The sequence below is a fragment of the Gigantopelta aegis genome, chromosome 3 (assembly GCF_016097555.1).
Source record: "Gigantopelta aegis isolate Gae_Host chromosome 3, Gae_host_genome, whole genome shotgun sequence".
Taxonomy (NCBI): Eukaryota; Metazoa; Mollusca; class Gastropoda; order Neomphalida; family Peltospiridae; genus Gigantopelta; species Gigantopelta aegis.
The window spans coordinates 46,949,006-46,970,019 of NC_054701.1; the positions used below are offsets into that span (position 1 = coordinate 46,949,006).

Below are 21,014 nucleotides of genomic sequence, written 5' to 3' on the forward strand. Positions count from 1 at the left end.
AAAGAGTAGCCTATGTGGCGAAGGCGGGTTTCCTCTCAAAATCTGTGTGGTCCTTAACCATATGTCTGACGCCATATAACCGTAAATAAAATGTGTTGAGTGTGTCGTTAAATAAAACATTTCTTTCTTTCTTTCTTCTGCGTTCAAGCTATATAGTTGATCATGTTATATAGGGTTGCAGTCATCCATTATGTCTTCCCATCAATCCACTAAACTGAATACAACCTAGTATATATACTAGCATTTAGGTCGATGACTCACTACTGTTCCTCTATCCTAGACGTCGGTATATGATATTGGCTTCTAACATCCAGTGAATTGTGTAACAATATTGAAGTGTTTTAAAGTAGATATAAAGGAAAGTGAACGAATGTTTGCACATGGATTTATTCATACCGAGGAGCAGCTAGGAATCTTGTATATGTTCTGTTTCAGAGCGGACAGTACATACCACGGCCTTTGGTGTATCAGTCATGGAGAACTGGTTGGGATGCCAGGGACTTTAGCAGGGAGGGGTTTGAGGTCTAGACTGTGGCGACCGACATTTTTGTTGGGGGAAGGGGATGTCGAGTCTTGCCCCACCAGAAAATATATTGAGAAAAAAGAAAATTTGCTTGAGCCACAATCCACACCCAAGCAGAAGTTGACGGATATGACGCATACATTCATGGAAACTTTTTTCATCAAACATTTGAATAAAAGTTTAGCTATTAAATTTTTCTCTGAAATCAGCTTTTTTGAAAGTTTCCCAAAGAAAGCTTTACCAGCAAAGCAGATTTCTTTCGGTCTGGATTAAGGCTCAAAACACACTGGAGCTGGAGCTGGAGCTGGAGCTGGAGCTGGGTCTGGAGCTGGGTCTGGGTCTGGGTCTGGGTCTGGGTCTGGAGCTGGGTCTGGGTCTGGGTCTGGGTCTGGAGTTGGATCTGGGTCTGGGTCTGGGTCTGGAGTTGGGTCTGGGTCTGGGTCTGGAGCTGGGTCTGGGTCTGGGTCTGGGACTGGGTCTGGAGCTGGGTCTGGAGCTGGGTCTGGGTCTGGAGCTGGGTCTGGAGCTGGGTCTGGGTCTGGGTCTGGGTCTGGAGCTGGGTCTGGAGCTGGGTCTGGGTCTGGAGCTGGGTCTGGGTCTGGGTCTGGAGCTGGGTCTGGAGCTGGGTCTGGGTCTGCAGCTGGGTCTGGGTCTGGAGCTGGGTCTGGAGCTGGGTCTGGGTCTGGGTCTGGAGCTGGGTCTGGAGCTGGGTCTGGGTCTGGAGCTGGGTCTGGAGCTGTGTCTGGGTCTGGAGCTGGGTCTGGGTCTGGGTCTGGAGCTGGGTCTGGGTCTGGGTCTGGAGCTGGGTCTGGGTCTGGGTCTGGAGCTGGGTCTGGAGCTGGGTCTGGGTCTGGGTCTGGAGCTGGGTCTGGAGCTGGGTCTGGGTCTGGGGCTGGGTCTGGGTCTGGGTCTGGAGCTGGGTCTGGGTCTGGGTCTGGGTCTGGGTCTGGGTCTGGAGCTGGGTTTTGGTCTGGGTGTCTACTGCCTGATCCGTATTCACTCCAACCACAGACAGTGGTTTTTGTTTTTGTGTCACTTTTGAGTCTGTGCGTTTCGTTTTCGACTAGTAACATTCTCGTGAGACCCAGACCTACACACAATTCTCTTTTGGCAATACCGGTACGTCTCATATTCCTCTTTCATGGCAGAAAAAGCTCCATCCACAGACGGTGTATTTTGTCACTTTTGAGTCTGTGCGTTTCGTTTTCGACTAGTACCATTCTTGTGAGACCCAGACCTACTCACAGTTCTGTTTTGGCTTTCATGGCAGAAAAAGCACTCCTGTGGGAACGCGTAAAGGGTTCGTATCCATCTATTTCGACATCCACTAGATGTATAGGTAGTTCAAGTTTTTCACGTTCAACCTGCGCGTCGCTGGTAAAACTCAATTTGCGACTGTATATCCAGCATGAACGTCCGCAAATAGTCAAATATATCATAGTTATCCTCTAAATGAACAAAAAGAAACACGTATTTATCCTTTAACAGCCCCTAATTTGTTTTCTTTTAATGAAACGAGAATTTCAGTTTTGTATAGACCTGTAATGATATCCCGCAATAGTTAAGACATGTACGAGTTTTATTAAAAATTTAGAAAAGTGTTGTGTTTCACGTTAGTAAACAACACTACAAAATAGGGCAGAAGAAGAAGTTTGTTTTGTTTAATGACACCACTAGAGCACATTGATTTATTAATCATCGGCTATTGGATGTCAAACATTTGGTAATTTTGGCATAGTCTTAGATACAAAACCCGCTACATTTTTCCTTTAGTAGCAAGGGATCTTTTACATGCATCATCCCATAGACAGGATAGCACATACCACGGTATTTGATATACAAGTCGTGGTGCACTGGCTGGAACGAGAAATAGCCCGACGTGGATCGATCCTAGACCGATAGCGCATCAAGCGAGCCTTTTACGACTGGGCTACGTCCCGCCCCTAACCCCCCCCCCCCCCCCCCCGCCCCAAGTGAACAAACTCGCGTTGCTACAGCTAGATTAATGGGATGACGTTAAATTGTAATGAATGTAACGGAAACCTAATTATTTCTACTCGTAAAGTAACCCACCTGCTGTAATTCTGACATATAGTCTTAGAGAGGAAACCCGCTACATTTTCCATTATTAGCAAGGGATGTTATATATGCACTATCCCACAGGCAGAATAGCACATACCACGGTCTTTGATATACCAGTCATGGTGCACTTGCTGAAGCGAAAAATAACCCAGTGGGCCCACCGACGGGGGTCGATCCCAGACCGACCGCGTATTAGCCGAGCGCTTTACCACTGGGTTACGTCTCGACCTGTAATGTCTTGTCGACACAATACGAATTTCATCATTTGCATATAATTATGTATGCATATATGTGTGCGGGTGCATCGACAGTCACTGAGTAAGTCTAATAAAATATTAATGTTTATAACAATAGGTTAAAATATATGTTTTTAGTAAATAAAATAAAATAATGAAATAAAAATACAACAACAATAATGATAATAATAATAATAATAATAATAATAATAATAATAATAATAAAACCAACAAAAACCAACAACTGGGGCGGATCGGGGGAGAGGGGGGGGGGTCCAAGGTGTCCGGAACAAATTTATTTATTCTGTCAATGTATAGAACACTGAAGAATACGTCTGCCAGCGTCCCTGTTGTAGCACTATTATATTATGGTCCATGTGAACCGTGTGTAATTTTTTAATAGTGCCTTTTCATAATGTTATGGTGCCCTTTTTGTCTTGGACCCCCCCCCCCCCCAATCAGAAAAGTTGGATCCGCCCCAGAACAGCAACACTCTACTAATTAATATTTCATCTACAGAGAAGCAAAAAATAAAAAAGTAATAAAAAGGGAAACAACTCTTAAGGAATTATGATTTGGCCTTAAAACACGGTTGTCTCTAAAGATTAAAAAAGATCTCTCCAATTCCACCTTTTGTATTTGGTGTTCTCGTGCAGGTGGGACCGGCCTCGGTGGCGTCGTAGTTAAGCCATCGGACATAAGGCTGGTAGGTACAGGGTTCGCAGCCCGGTACTGGCTCCCACCCAGAGCGAGTTTTAACGACTCAATGGGTAGGTGTAAGACCACTACACCTTCTTCTCTCTCGCTGACCACTGACAATTAACCCACTGTCCTGGACAGACAGCCCAGATAGCTTGAAACTTAATTGGATATAAGCACGAAAATAAGTTGAAATGAAATGGAATCGGCAGGTGAGCATGGTATTACCAGGTTATCGTTCAGCCCATTGGGCTATTTCTTGTTCCAGCCTGTACACCACGACTGGTATATCAAAGGCCGTGGTATGTGCTATCCTGTCTGTGAGATGGTGCATATAAAAGATCCCATGCTACTAATGGAAACACGTACCGGGTTTCCTCTCTAAGACTATATGTCAGAATTACGAAATGTTTTACATCCAATAGCCAATGATTGATAGATCAATGTGCTCTAGTGGTATCGTTAAAAAAACCCACTTTAACTTAAAATTTTAACTTTTTTGAAGGTAGTCCCTTCATAGTTTGGCCGAGAACCTTATGGTATTTTGTTTTCTTTCCATTTGTTTTCTTTTATCGTATGATGTAAATGTCGTAGTCATGACCAGGACTATGTGTCAGAATTACCAAATGTTTGACATCTAATAGCCGATGATTAATTATTAATGTAATCTAGTGGTGTCTTTAAAAAACAAAAAACAAAACAAAACCCACTTCTATTTTGTTTGCCATGACCAGCGGCGGATCTAGGATTTCGGAAGTGGGTTTACAATATCAGCTCGTGCTTGCAGACCCACATACCTCACTGAGAGATGGGGATGGTGGTTTCTTCGCAGGGCAAGGGGGTTTAAATCCCCTACGCCATCACCCCTTGGATCCGCCACTTATCACCGTCAATTGAACGAGGTCTGACAGAAGTTAAAACACAAATGAACTGAGGTTAGCTACTTTTGTTTTTTACTCACTAGTTGGTGAGAACATCATGCGTCATGATTGTTTACACATGTATGTGTTTTAACAATTTCAAGACATACGACTGGCTGCTCCTATCTGATGACCAAGTCACCACTGCCATGAAACACTGCACGATGGAAATCGATTACATTATGACGTATAGTTAACCCGACAATCGTTGGTCTGTGACGCGTAAGTTAACTACAAGTGCAACGACTGTAAATAACTTTTAGTCGAAAAAAGATATTAAAATGTGCTTAAAACCTGATATTTTAGTATATTCATGACAAAAGGAGACAGATGTGATTCACATCATTGAAGCACCTGCCTCCATTCAAAAGTTCACTGATATATAACGTTCAGGCCGTCAAGTATCCTATTGTTTCCTATTTATTCCTATTTTTTTATGAGTCCCTATTTAGCCCTCTTTTTGATGAAAATTCCTATTTTCCCCTTTTTTTTGCACTTTTGACCAGTTTCATATTTATTTATTTTTTTAGCGACACCATATTTTTCTTTTCTCTTCACACTATTTGCTCCAGATGACTTGCTATATTGTGATATCTGTGGCATAGTCATTGAAATCTTGATATGCAGATGGAATGCATGGTTACAGGCTTCCAGTTATTAATTTTCACAATGCAATATAAAGTCCTCTTATTTATAATTTCTGAATTTATGGATATGTTTCTGTTTTTTGGTAATATCTGATCTTGTTGAATGCTCAAAACTAGAAGTTGAAAGGATATGGCAACCCTTTCAGTCTAGGCCTAGTGACTTTGAGCTACATACTAATTATTTCTTTAGTTCATTATTTGCGTGGTAATGGTGTTGTGTGGTGTTGATGAGTAGAAAGCCTTGCAAGCTGATGGTGATGTTGCTGCTGTCAACAAAGAGCAAAAAATAGATCCCTACTGGAATGAAGCATTTGCACTTAAATTGGTAACCAACACTAGCAGGTACTCTGTACTGCCACACATTTTGAAATCAGGACTTGTTTTGATACAGATGAATGCAGAATCTGAAAGGAGTTTATCCATCAATGCCAGGGTAGACACAAAAGAAAAATCTGCTTTAAGTGATATCACAATATGTGGTCTACGTGCTGTGAAAGATGCTGTTCGCTTCTGCGATCCAGTTGACAACCAACCAGCAATGATACCTGTAACAAAGGAGATGAAGGCAAGTGTTAGAGCAGCACATGCAAAATATCTAGCAAGATTAGAAGAGAAGCTTCAAGAAGCAAGAAATCGAGAACAGGCAAATCAAACGGATGATGCAGAGAGGATGAAAAGAGAGAAAGAACAGATCATGGAAAAGAAACAATTATTGGCTAAAGAGGATGAAGACTTGAAAAAGAAAGAGGAACAGGCAATAGCTTCTGTAAAGGAAGCAGATGAACTGTTGAATGATGCTACAAACAAATTACAGTGTGCGATCAGTCAATCACCAGTGAATGAGCAAAGTGCCAAAGTTGCTTCAACTATGCTTGATGTTGCTAAAAGCAAACGAAAAGAAGCAAGGCAACGTTGGAAGATAATAAAAGACAAACAGAAGCAATTGGATAGCAAAAGTAGGAAGCTGTTGGATAAGGCTATTCCAACAAAGAAAGTTACTAAAAGGAAGAACGGAGAATCTGAGGGTGGTGTTCCTACTAAGAAGGCAAAATGATTTGCATGAATTCACCATGGTACTTTCAGTATCATTGTATTTTCTTGGTTTCACAATGGTTCTCATTACAGTTACAGTTTTGTGTTTGTCATAGTATTATTTTCAAGCTTTATGGTTACTCGCACCTTGGCATTTGGATTAATGTTTTATTAGTATACATTCAGTCTACAAATTTGATATGTAACTTGTGGTGAATTATGTAGAAGCTGAATTTGTTTCAAAGTGTAACTGTACAGAGTTCCACAGTGACTACGTGCCTACTGGCCCAGAGTGGATTTAGGGCTGCATGGTCATTATATTTTAAATTTTGGTGGCCTAATTTTTTTTCTCTCTTAAAAAAACGAACAAAAACAAAACAACTGCTGAATTGTGAGGGTGGATGGGTGGGTGTGCAAATATCTTACATTTTCCACATTTCTCATCACGTTTAAATTGTACGAAGTCAGGCTGAAGCTGTTAGGGTTACCTCTGATATACTGGTGCATGGTGTCTAAGGAAGTAGGACTTCAGTGCTCATTTGCAGGTTGTGTTTTGCTTACCGTAACAAGTATTCTATTAAATGTGCACACCTGCAGTATCATAATTATTTGACATATTTCTACCAATTCAGTTAGCACACAGCTACTACATCCAGCTATATTATCCAGTTGATCTACCAAGAGAAAACTAATTTTACAAATATTGTCCATACCCACATTCAATCAGACACACACACGGTGCCATTGCTGCTGTTTTGATGGTGTCACTGGGTCAGCAATGCCTTGTTGTGTTGTTTTTTTCAGTCAGCACCCCATGTCATTTCAGAGTTAAAATTTGACCTTGTAACTTGTATTATTCATTAACATAAAAGGAATACTGCATTGTGTTGCTCTTTAAAAGTCTTACTCTAAAGAACCAAATTTAACCACTGCATTGTCTGAATAAAAAGTGGTGGATCGGGATGGCTATAAGGGTGTTGGGAGGCCATCTTAAAACAAAATGAGTGCCTATTTTATTCCTATGCTATATACATTGTCTTATTTTCCTGTATTATTATCATTTCAATGGTTTTCTATTTCCATATTTAGTTTTTTGAGATGGCTCACTCACTTGACCCCTGCAATATTCTCTATTTTGGGACTTTTACTTTTATACAAAATTCCTATTTTCTTCCAATTTTGTGGACAAAATTCCTATTTTAACCCTATTTTCAGGCAACAAAAATTCCTATTTTTCTATTATTTTGACCCACCGCCTCACTTGACGGCCTGAATGTTCTGTAAATGCATCTGACAGTGGCGGATCCAGAAAATCCATTTAGGGGGGCCCCAGTTACATGAGGCGGAATGCCAAGGGAACTTTGGGGGAGATTTGAAAATTAATATATAATAAAATTATAACTGTCGCAAAATTTAGGGGGGACCAGGCGGCCCCTGGGGCCCCATAGATCCGCCTCTGCAAATAACTGTGGTCTGATGCAAGTAGCTATATTAATACAATGTTTCGCCAAATTAAAATAAAAGCGGTCTACTTTCCTTGACCCACCAGGGCTGTCAAAATAAGTTCTATATTGAGCAGACAACGTCGTTTTCAGGTCGGTATATATTATTTATTTTTCGAAGACAGCTGTGCATCGTCATAATCAAAGTGCTTGAGTTCACGATGATGGGTTTCAGAAATCTGTGATTAGCTGAACGATGCTCTGCAAGTTGTGATAGCCATTTATCGTCCCCAATGCCATGATTCATCATCATTACCTGCAAAAACTGTTGTTGTTTTGTTGAAAATAATTTCATTTTGGTTTGACGTAAAAAGATAAGTAAATATTTTTTGGAAATAACAAAAATATACTATTTTTGTGTGCCATTTAGATAACAATCTGCTTAGAAATAAATAACTTGTAGTTAATTTCATAGTATGAAAACAAGGAGATACTTGAATAGGTAGTTTGATAGGTAAAACACAAACTTGTTTGAAGGGCAAAGCTACTCGACACAGTGGTTCTGGATGAAATACAATTGATTGGGTGCGTGGGTGCAACAAACACTGTCTCATATCTCACTCATGACGGAACTGGTATAGGAGTATGTGCCCTATAAAAAGTGAGTGCATTTCGAAATTCAACCTAGATGGATGTTATTTGGTTTATTCTCTCATCCTCAGGTATGTGGGCCAGAGCTATCCCACGAAAGAAAGCTATGTACGAATTAGAAAATGCTCAACGAACTACCAGACAATACCGTTTATCTTGCACGAGTGAATTGATGTTCACGAATGTAAGATAATAAATAGTCCGTTGGTAAATGTGAAAAAAAGAGAAGATTTTCATATATAATCAGACATTTCCCCAGGGTATTTTTTAAGGCGCTTACATTTTCACTGTCAGTTTAACGCAAATGCAAGTGCCAGCTTTACTGTATATGAACATTAGTAATCGACTGTTGTTACAGGAAAGTGTGTTGATGGCCTTGCACCTAATTAGGTATGACCGACATGTTTCACCTGTTAGAAGTGTGAATACCTGTGTCCTGTAAAGTTTTAAATGTTGTTACAACCAACAGTTGATTGTCACATATAGTCAATTAAAGAGTAGAGGCAATTGATTTAAAGCCCTTACATGGTGCCAAAGCGCTTACTTACACACCTAAGCCGTAGTGGCCCCCTACGCCATATGGCTTTGGGGAAACCACTGCATAATCTTGGCAACCATGTCAGTTCCATCTAAGATACATTACTGATCAGAAGAAAAACAAATTGCCAGTTTTTCTGTGTGGTCCCAGAGTACGTTTAGACACAAAATAAATATTGGTGGGGGAAAACGACATTGTTTTTTTTTCTTTTTTACCTAGTTTCTTCAGTAAGCATATCATGTGACACCTTAAAATGACCAAGATTAACAGAGTTACACAGAGATATGAGTATCTGGGTGTGAATATGTGTAGTTAAATGTTATTAATGTATAATTATTCACAACAAATACCAGTACGTGAGCAGTGTCATATTAAAGGGACTATCCTGAGTTTCTGTCGTTGTAACATGTTTAACTAACAGATCTTTTTTTCACTAAAATTACACATTAAAAATATTTTCTTGTTTAGAATATCACTATCTGTATGAACAAGGTGTTTGTTATCGACCTAATATTTGTAGTAGCCTACAGGCTGGTAGGTACAGGGTTCGCAGCCCGGTACCGGCTCCAACCCAGAGCGAGTTCGTAAGGGCTTAATGGGTAGGTGTAAGGCCACTACACCCTCTTCTCTCACACTAACCACTAACCAACTAACAACTAACCCACTGTCGTTGACAGACATCCCAGATAGCTACGGTGTATGCCCAGGACAGCGTGCTTCAACCTTAATTGGATTTAAGCACGAAAATAAGTTGAAGTAGAAGAAGAAGCCCAAACCAGATTTTACCTTCTAATAATTTCGTACTACAAAATAATATATATCATGGAGAAAAATCAGCAATGATGATATATACATTATCACATGGCTGCAAACATATTGGACACAGGAATTAAATATATATATATCTAAGTTTAGTTGCAAAAAGGTTCTGTTAGTAGAAAAACATTTAAGACGGACTCAAACTCCCTTTAAGGATTGTGCAACCATCAGTCTGTATCACTTTTAAACGTTTCTCAGTTCAAACGGCATACATGTACACGAGTCATTTGCTCCTTACGTTACTCGTTTGCCTGAACGTATCCTTTCAATGGATGCACAGCTGCACCGCTCCTTGCCCAACACGAAAACCAGTGGACTATTGTTCTGCTGCCATCCATGCTCCAGGGAGTGTGGGATAACTGGGTCTATGACGATGTTCTCTGAGGAAACATTTGCATGTACATCTGCTCACCTTATATGCTTCAACAATGCACCATGGGTAGGTGGTTTGTCCACTCATTGTTCAGACTTCGGTAGGTCATTGTCCTGGGTGGAGTAGTTTAGGACAGAATAGTTGTCACAAGAACTCTTTACAGCATGTGGCCACTTCAGCGGGCCGTTCTGCTCATCCAAGCCCAGGTAATGCAGCAAATACATGCCTTGAAGCATCCACTTGTCTCTTCCCTTGTATGTGTCCAGTTGTATCACACCCAGTTGAAGTATCATAGCTTGGGCGCCATCTTTCAGTTAGATGTTTGTCCGCTTGCCCCATAGGTTTCCATTGCCAGTCACATGTTCTTCATTGAATGACAGGCACCCACACATAGGTGTTTTGATGACAAGATGCTTTCTTTGGCATTCTTAACAATAGCTTGAACATGTGGCATGTCATGCCTGGGATCAAGTTCAGTACTGGATCCTTTGAATATGTTGATTCTGCTTACACAATCTTCAGTTATGCAATAGCGTATTCCCGACTGTGAACTTTAGCCTGGGCGTGATAATGGTACTGTTCATGTTCTATAGCGCTGTTGGTTAGAGCAGCCAGTTGTTAAATATTTGCAGTGGTGTGTCTGCTCAGAGCCTGCAAGACCATCTTGATTAGACTTTGGTTGTGACGTTATTCCAGAGATTCATCCTTGGCCTTTGGTAATTTGTTAAAGTGCTCAGTGGTCTTTGTTTTTTTCCACTTGACTGAATTAGTCAGATTTCGCATGATTTCTAGATATACCTGATGTCATAATTCATGTATTACTATGAATGACGTCATAACTAAAAAAACAATTCAGAATGCCGTTGCATTACTTATTCACCAAGATTTAAAAATATTTAAACAAATTAATATCTTCAGCTTTAAATTAATGATTAAGTTCTAACATTTTAAGTCATTGCATAATATGGATTATATTTTTCTGTGTATGAGTAAATGAGTTTATAGGTGAGGCGTTCTTGAATAAATAAACATAAAGCTTAAAGTATTAATATTATTAATTTTGGCAAAAAATTAAATGTTTCAGCTGGTTATTTTATTTTATTTTGTTACTGTGATTAATTGGGTAAGAAAATAACCAATCACCGTTTCTATTAGTCTACGCCATTGCCAGTTAGTTGGTGAGACAGTACTAGTGTTGCTAGTTTTCACCGCGAAGTTGCAATTAACAAATTTTGACAAATGTCTGGGTCAATGGTTTCCATCTCATGCACACAAGCAAAATGTACTCTGCGATGTTTTGGACACAATCTATCCCGTTGTTGGCAAACAGTTTCTACAGGAACGCCATGTAGAGGAACAATTTGCCCTCACGTATGACACGTTAAAACAGGAGCAGCACCATGACCTGAGTCATGTCTATGCATGCCCAAAGATGCTTCTCGATGATCACAAACTCCAGCATCACTACGAATGCCTTGATGTGCTATGTGGATGACCTGATTGGCCTTGCATGGACCAGTCAACACCTCTGCTGCTGACCGTAGGGAATCACGCACTGCAAGATGGTTTTCCAGGAATGCGCCAGTACTTGAATAGCCCTATTTTGATGATTGCCGTTGATTGTGGGTCACTATAATACTGCTGTACATAGAGGATAATAAACGAGTTACCAGTTATTATCAAATTTATGTCCCGAGTGAAATAATTTCCAAAATTATTTCATGAGGGACATAAATTTGATAATAGCTGGTACCGTTTTTGTTATTCTATTTATTACCCCAGTATTTGGGGGGTTTTAAAGCCTTTATTTTTTATATAGCCTACATCGGCTACATGTCCATGTCTATAGAAACGACGTAAACTACTTTACTGTTCTAGGTATTGCTTTAACTTTGTATTTTATTCACGGCTTACAGATATTTTCCAAACCCAAAGTTCTATATATTCTGTAAAACAAAATCTATAATAAATTACATTCAACTACCATTTTATTACAAGTTTAACACTGAAACCAGAACAATGTAAACGCAAACGCTTTACACTATGTGACGTCATTGTGTGTGCTTTGCCAAATCGTGATGATGTCATGTTTAGTACCGACAAGGTGATTGGTTTGTTGGCGTCCAGTCGTCCAATAGTAGTGTAAGTTAAACCAATGCATGACTTTTTTCCCCCGTTATGACTGCCTGCTGGGGTAATAAAGGTTTGTATCTTGCCATGTCTCATCAAGGCCCTTCAATTGTCCACAGCGTGAAATGCACCCATTAGTTATTCTGATGCGGGTCAAGGTATCCACCCTCAGCTCCCTTTTGTGCAGGTATATAGCTAAGGTTACCAACAGCTCTCTGTCTGGTCCAGTGACAAGATCATTCACTCTCGATAGCTGATCCAGTTCTGTGTCCAAAATGGTCCATTCATGGGATGCAACGCTGATGATAAGAAACCCAAAGGCCTAGTCCACTACTTTTGGAACATCTCCGGGTAGAGGCATATGTCTGAGTGAACCAGACCAAACCCGGTATAAGCTGTTCTCCATCCATCCTGTCAGAGGTAGACCCTTCCTCTAATGGCGATCTTTCTGGGCCAAGCTCATGAACTCTAAGCCTGTTGAAGAAGTGTAGTGTTGGTACGTAGCCCAGTGGTAAAGCGCTCGCTTGACGCGTTGTCGGTCTCGGATCGATCCCCATTGGTGGGCCCATTGGGCTATTTCTCGTTCCAGCCAGTGCACCACGACTGGTATATCAAAGGCCGTGATATGTACTATCATGTTTATGGGATAGTGCATATAAAAGATCCCTTGGTACTAATAAAAAAATGTAGCGGGTATCCTCTCTAAGACTATATGTCAAAATTACCAAATGTTTGAGATCCAATAGCCGATGATTAATAAATCAGTGTGCTCTAGTGGTGTTGTTAAACAAAACACACTATTTAACCAATAGCTGATGATTCATAAATCAACGTGCTCTAGTGGTGTTATTAAACAAAACAAACTTTCAACTTTAACGTTGAAGAAGTGTGTCATCACAGGTCTACGCAATGTCATTGCTATGTGATCTTGTAGCTGGTCTAGTGTGGACCTGTTCTGGGTTTTGGGTTTGTTAACATAATTAAAGATTTAACCATATTTTGACCCTGAGGGCACAAAATACCTTTTAAAAAAACATGGACAATATTTGTTTTCATACCTTACAACATAATTTGGATGAAATTAAATGCATTTAACTGCATTCGCCAAAAGTCTGGCTACACCAAAAACTTAAAACTATTTTAGGGCAACTAAATTTGATTAACATGTTTTTTTTTTGTATGTCCTTAATACTATTTTTATTAATTTAGATGCCAAGATTATATACAAAAATATGACCAAAAAAAAAAAAAAAATTGACATTGGCCGATGAACTATAAACGGTATTGCCAAGTAGCGAGTTGGGTATTCTATTTATTACCCATTTTCAATATTTATCATTTTATGAAAGATTTTCCAACGATACTGCTTTTGGAAACAAGTTTGCAAGTTGAAAACAAGAGAGAGCTTTGCGTCATTGCGGTGACGTACGGATCGCTGATGACGTAAGTTAGTTGTTGACACCACTTCCACCATGGAAACTATTATTACACACAATTAAACGCCTATAGTGAAGTTCTGTTTATGACGTTAAAACGTATCTAACGGAAGAAATGTTTTGTTTGGGGGTTTTTTCCATAGGGAAATATCATTTTTCTTTCCCCACTTCTCTGTGACAATATGTGTAATAAATAGAGATTACAATACGAGCTTGTGTGTCGTACTGATTTTGCGAAACGAGTGTCAGGATTATTGTATTATGGTAATACATGGATCCTGACACCAGTTTCGTAAAATCAGTACGATTCACACGCGAGTGTAACAATTTCTTTATTATCCACATTATGTAAAATATTATTTTTATAAATAACTAGCTAGGACCATGTCAAAACGTTTGAAACGTAACTAAAAAGAGATGACGAAACGACGTCATCTTCTGAAATGACGTTATTTTGATAAGAGTTTACACCGGAGAAGCCGCATTAAAGGGACATTCCTGAGTTTGCTGCAATTTGTAAGATGTCATCAACTAACAGAGACTTTTTAACGATTGTAATCACATATCAAATATATTTTTCTGCATAAAATATTAGTGGTTGTATATTAAACATATTTCTGATCGTTCTAATATTTGTACTAGGTTAAATTTAATTTTATTTCCTAAAATATATTTGGGCTTCTTACAAATATTAAGACGACCGAAAACACATTGAATATACAGACACTGATATATATACCAGAAAATATATTTAATATGTAAGTTTAATCGTAGAAATAGTTTATTAGTCGGAAACATCTTACAATGCCGCAAACTCAGGAATGTCCCTTAAAGTTATGACGTCGCTTCACAAAATTACTATACGTCATTAATTATGCACGTGAAATCATTATGACACACGTGGGTAATATTGGTTACATTTCCCTGAATAACTTGAACTATGTGGATCATAAATTTCTTTATTATCCACATGGTTCATCATAACCGAGTTAATAAAAATCATGTGTGTGTGTGTGTGTGTGTGTGTGTGTGTTTGTGTTTGTGTTTTTGTGTATGTGTGTGTGTGTGTATGTGTATGTGTGTGTGTGTGTATGTGTGTGTGTGTGTGTGTGTGTGTGTGTGTGTATGTATGTGTATGTGTGTGTGTGTATGTGTGTGTGTGTGTGTGTATGTATGTGTGTCTATGTGTGTGTGTTTGTGTGTGTGTGTGTATGTGTGCGTTTATGTCTGTGTATATATATATATAAAATACCTTAACGACCGTTGCATGACAGACAACATTCGTTGGCTGCCCCAAAACCAAGAGAGCAACCGCAGGGACACGGGACAGTAAACACCGTCCATTCGCGTCCACAGGCACATTCCTGAACCTGTGGAAAGAACGAATGAGCAAATAAACACAGAACATGAACTCAAATTTACACTCAGGCAGGCACACACACACACACACACACACACGCGCGCGCGCGCGCGCACGTACGCACACACACACACATACATGCACGCACATACATACATACAAACACACATGCACATACATGCACGCACGCGCACGCGCGCACACACATACACACATATGTGCACGTACGCACGCACATACATACCAACACACACGCACACACACACACGCACATACGAACATACACACATACATACACACACATGCACATACATACACACACGCAGACACACGCGCACACACATACAAAGACACACACGCAGACACACATATATATATAGACACACACACACACATACATACATATAAACATACACACACGCACATACAAACAAACACATACAAACACGCACGTACACGTACGAACACACATTCATACATACACACACACACATACATACATACATACATACATCAATACATACATACATACATACAAACATACATCAATACATACATACATACATACATACATACATACGTACATAGATACGTACATACATACATACACACATACATACATACATACATACATACACACATACATACATACATGTTGTTTTGCCATGTTATTTATTGCACGAGTTTACAGTGCGGTCTCTTGGTATAAATCTTGAGCACTATAAACGAGTGCAATAAATAACATGACAAAACAACTGGCATGTGGTTCTGTATTTATTACATAAACCTTTCGATATTACGATTAACAAAAGTTTAATTAAATATAACTTACTTCGTCTGGGACATGACGTCATTCCTGGTTAGGGACCTGACATCATTCGGTTGAACGCGTACTACGCATGCGATATTTTATAACACACATATGTTCAGTTAAGGATTGTTTGTTATTTATTATACGTTCATCGGGGAATGAAACAAAAAATCATGATTTGTGTTTGTTCATACCCAGATGAACGTAAAAGAAATAACAGACAATACTTATAATTAAATTTGAATGATACAGGCTCATAATAACACTAAAACGTCCTAGTTTATTTTGAATTATTTTTATCCATAAACAATAACGCTCAATAAGACAACTTGCCCATATAAAATGACGTCATTATAGTCCGTCCCATAGGAAACGCTTTTTTTTTCATACTATGAAATTTACTAGAAGTTATTTATTTCTGAGCCGACTGAATTCTAAATTGCACACAAAAATAGTATTTTTGTGTTATTTCCAAAACACTTTTCCTGACAACGTAATTTTTACGTTCACTGAAAAATTAATAAACTCCCGTTGCTACGTCTGCACCAATGGGATGACGTTATGTTTTAATGAATGTAACCGAAATTTAATTATTAAAAGTTATTTATTTACTTATTACACGGTCAGAATTGTCTGTATTACTATAGTAAGATTAAATGGGTATGTAATAAATAAACGATAAAATAACGAGTTGCCAGTTGTTATCAAATGCATGTCCCGATTGAAACAAGTTTCAATTGTCACGAGCTTTAAAGAGTGGCAAGTGAATATTATTTAACGAGGGACATAAATTTTATAATAACTGGTACCGAGTTTGTTATTCTATTTATTACCCCAGCTATTTTTCTTTCTTTATTTTCTGTACATACATATATACACTTACATGTACATAGAAACGACATAAACCACTTTACACTCAGCTCTGTGTTTTGCTATAACTTTGTATTTTAATCTATATATTCTGTTAAAAACAAATCTATAATGCATTGCATTAAACTAACACTTTATCACAAGTTTAACACTGAAAACAGAAAGCCTTAAAACATCATTTTGTGTTTGTCAAATTGTGATGACGCCATACTTAATAGCGACAAGGTCATTGGTTTGTATGCGTCAAATCGCCCAATAGTAGTGTACGTTACACCAAGGCAGACTATTTCTTACTGAGCAAATTTTTTACTGAGCAAAAGTATTTTCCCCGTTATGAGTGACCGCTGGGGTTATAAATCTATAATATAAAACGCAAGGCCGTTTTATCTATTTCCAGTCGATCTGACCGCGTCTCCAATTTTGGGTTGCACTGCTGACCACATTCGTTGTACTAACCCAATGGGTTGCTAAGCAAACATAGATACATACTAACATCCATACATACATATATACTACTATCCATACATACATATATACTAACATCCATACATACATATATACTAATATCCATACATACATATTAACATCCATACATACATACATACATATATACTAATATCCATACATATATACTAACATCCATACATAAGAAAAAAAAGTACCATTATATCACAAGGTTAAGGTAACTAATGTTGGTGGTTTACACCTTTTCTTGGACACTGTCATGGATGACAAAATGCAGCGATATAAAGTATATTCATTATGATGATACAGAAAACAAGAATGTTAAGCAAGGTTGGCAATATGCACTACTATGTGATGCATAATGCATAAAATAATTATTGTGTAGGTTAACATATCATGCAAGGTCTGGTCACATCATCAGTTCTTTATGATATGGTAGCCATCTTGTATTTAAATGATGATGCAATATCCCGATTAGTTAGACGTTGTTATAAATGAATTCTTTGCCCATTAAAACAAAAAAGTCTGTTTTGTTTAACGACACCACTAGAGCATATTGATTTATTAATCATCGGCTATTGGATGTCAAACATTTGGTAAATTTGATATATAGTCTTAGAGAGGAAACCCGCTACATTTTTCCATTAGTAGCAAGGGATCTTTTATACGCATCATCCCAAAGACAGGATACCACATACCACAGCATTTGATATAAAGTCACTCAGTTAAACAAAGAATCCGAGAAACTGTAATTTGAATATTTGAAAATGCTCAAGGGTGCTAGTCGATTCTCAATCAGTACTCTTGACAAACACATACACTTAAAAAATGTGGATGCTAACTAAAAAGGTTTAGTGCTCTACCGCCTAAATACTGTAAAGCGTGTTTATGTTAACTCATACTTACACCGCTGTATGCCGAGGGTATTACTGAAATGAAACACAGATATAATATATATACAGATATATATATATATATATATATACATACATACATACATACATACATACATAAATACATAAATACACACACACACATAGAGAGAGAGAGAGAGAGAGAGAGAGAGAGAGAGAGAGAGAGAGAGAGAGAGAGAGAGAGAGAGAGAGAGAGAGAGAGAGAGAGAGAGAGAGAGAGAGAGAGAGAGAGAGAGAGAGAGAGACAGACAGACAGAGACAGACAGACAGAGACAGATAGAGAGTTTTTGGTGTTGTAATTTACTTTCCATGTTTTTAACGAGCATAGCTAACCTTGCGAGTCCAGGTGTAAGGAATGCACACCTGAAGCCTGAGTTACATGTAATAGTTATTTACATATCCTCAAAAACCAGGTTTTAAGCAAAAAACAAAATGTCGACTAAAAGTTATTTTCAGCCGTTGCACTTGTAGCTAACTTACGCGTCGGAGACACATGATTGTCAGGTTAACTATACGTCACAGTGTAATCTATTTCCACCGTGTTGTTTTTCATTGGCTGCATGGCACTGGCGACCTGGTCATTACTTAGGAACAGCCAGTCGTATGTCTTGAAATTGTTAACACGCGTGTAAACAACCCATGTGTTATCGAAAATAACAATGGGTGTGTAAGAATCATGTTTAGCACACCTAGAATACCGGGTGTGCCGACGCATGAAATACACCTGACCTGATTCGTACGATTACCTAGTATTAGTACCGCTACAGGGGCGGGATTTAACTCAGTCAGTTGAGTGCTCGCTTGAGGTGCTTGCGTCGCAGGATCGAACCAGCTCGGTGGATCCATTCAACTGATTTTTTTTTCTTGTTCCAACCAGTGCACCATAACAGGACAAAGGCCGTAGTATGTGCTGTCTGTGGGAAAGTGCATTTAAAAGATCCACCCCTGCGCGTGCTGTAACCTCACCGTGGTGCAGGGGTGTAACATTCTCTTTGAGAATGGCCAATACAGCACAAAATCCCTTGGTTTTGGGGTGTTTTTTTTAGATATAATTGAAATTTTGAGTAAAAGTCAGTATCTATCTGTGATATTTGTATTTTTGCACTGTTTTTATTTAAATTTTGAATTTTTATATCGATGTTGATCATCACTTTATTTGTTTGCATTACTGTAGTTTGACACCCAATAGCCGATGTATTTTTCGTGCTGGGGTGTCGTTAAACATTCATTAATTCATTCATTTTTAAAAGATCCATTGCTACATTAGGAAAAAACTTTATTTATCAGTACTGCTATAATTTAGGTTTGGTATTTAATACGAATGTGGATATTGCTTGAAATACATTCTTATTTTCTTCTTTTAGCCAGGTTTTAATACAGTGTGATTAATTTGGTGTGATTAAAATGACAGGGTTGTCTTTCTTGATACCATTAACAGTTTGTTTTGTTTAACAACACCACTAGAGCACATTGATTTGTTAAACATTAGGTACTGAATGTCAAGCATCTGGTAATGTTCTATTAGTAGCAAGGATTTTTTTATATGAACCATCCCACAGACGGGACATCACATACACCGTCTTTTGATATATCAGTTGTGGTGTCTTGGCTGGAACGAGAAAGGGCCCAATTGGTCCTCCGAAGGGGATCGATCCCAAACTGACCGCGCATCATGCGAGCGCTTTACTACTGGGCCATGACCCGCCCCCTCTAGACTAGATACTGACTTAACGACGCACTCAACACATTTTATTTACGGCTATATGGCGATGGACGTATGGTTAAGGATCAAACAGATATTGAGAGCAAACCCGCAGTCGCCACTTCATGGGCTACTCTTTTCGATTAGTAGCAAGAGATCTTTTTTATATGCACCATCCCACAGACAGGGTAGCATATATCACGGCATTTGAAAGAGAGAGAGAGAGAGAGAGAGAGAGAGAGAGAGAGAGAGAGAGAGAGAGAGAGAGAGAGAGAGAGAGAGAGAGAGAGAGAGAGAGAGAGAGAGAGAATTAATATTCAGGCAGATCTCTCCAGTGACTTGGTCGGGGACGGGGGAGTGGGAGGGGTGGAAATGGGCAAACATTGCAATAGGAATTAGTGAAAAAATTAATGGAATTAAAAAAACAGAAAAACTTAACAAACCAAAAAAGAAGAGGACTTGATTGCTCTGACAAATATTTAACAGATGTTGGATCATTTTAGAACAGTCCAAAAATAAACAAGAGCAAAAAAGAAGATCGGATTATTTAACGATATAGAGTAATTTTGACATAAAAGTTTGAATGGAGGTCTAAACGTTTAAAGGTCCGATCTATATATTCACATGTGTGGCCACGTTAAGGCCGTTGAGGTGCACAGCTCGTCTATTTAGTCTATATAACAGGACAACAGACATCTGTATCACTCGTTTCATTTTTAACCTACCAGTTTCGTATTATATTGGTTATGGAATGTGAACACCATCTAGACTGCATAGGTAAGACTGAATACATGATGTTAGCTACAGTTTCTTACCTCCAAACAAGGCCACCATGGCTAGAAACACGATGGAGAAATGCATTTTGATATAGAGTTTCACAAAGCTGCTGGTTTTTATTGTTAATTTTAAAATGTGTCTGTACATCTATGTGTATATATATATATATATATATATATATATATATTCATAATGTACATGCACGTGTTGAAATGTGATTGGCCATGAATAATACATTATAATATGTATTCACTAAAAGAATATACATATTTAAGGTACAACTGTGTGCAATTTTTTTTTTCTCAAGATTTCAATATTTATTAAACAACACTCATTTATTAAACAACAGTGCATTATAATGTGTAACAAGAGGACATTTTCAAATACATAATTAACATATATGACAAGAACAGGCGTCAACATAGAAGTATCTATAATTAACATAGAACACAAAATATGCAATAAAAATACCTAAACTGCGAAGAAACATCAGTTCACAGACTAGATAATCTTTTAATAAATATAGCTAGTTTTTTTTTTAAATAATGGTACATTACATAATGACACAATACCTTTCAGTTTAAAAA

The 21,014-nt window shown here is 38.4% G+C and overlaps 1 long non-coding RNA gene across 1 annotated transcript; it reads right to left on the reverse strand.

Annotated features, from left to right (window-relative positions):
- Window positions 1-7,727: 7,727 nt before the first annotated feature.
- LOC121368133 lies at window positions 7,728-20,582 on the reverse strand. Its single transcript, XR_005957478.1, has 4 exons — window positions 20,466-20,582; window positions 17,941-17,963; window positions 14,781-14,898; window positions 7,728-7,906 (listed from the first exon to the last, which is right to left on the reverse strand). It is a non-coding gene; the product is annotated as an uncharacterized LOC121368133 (long non-coding RNA).
- Window positions 20,583-21,014: the final 432 nt, after the last annotated feature.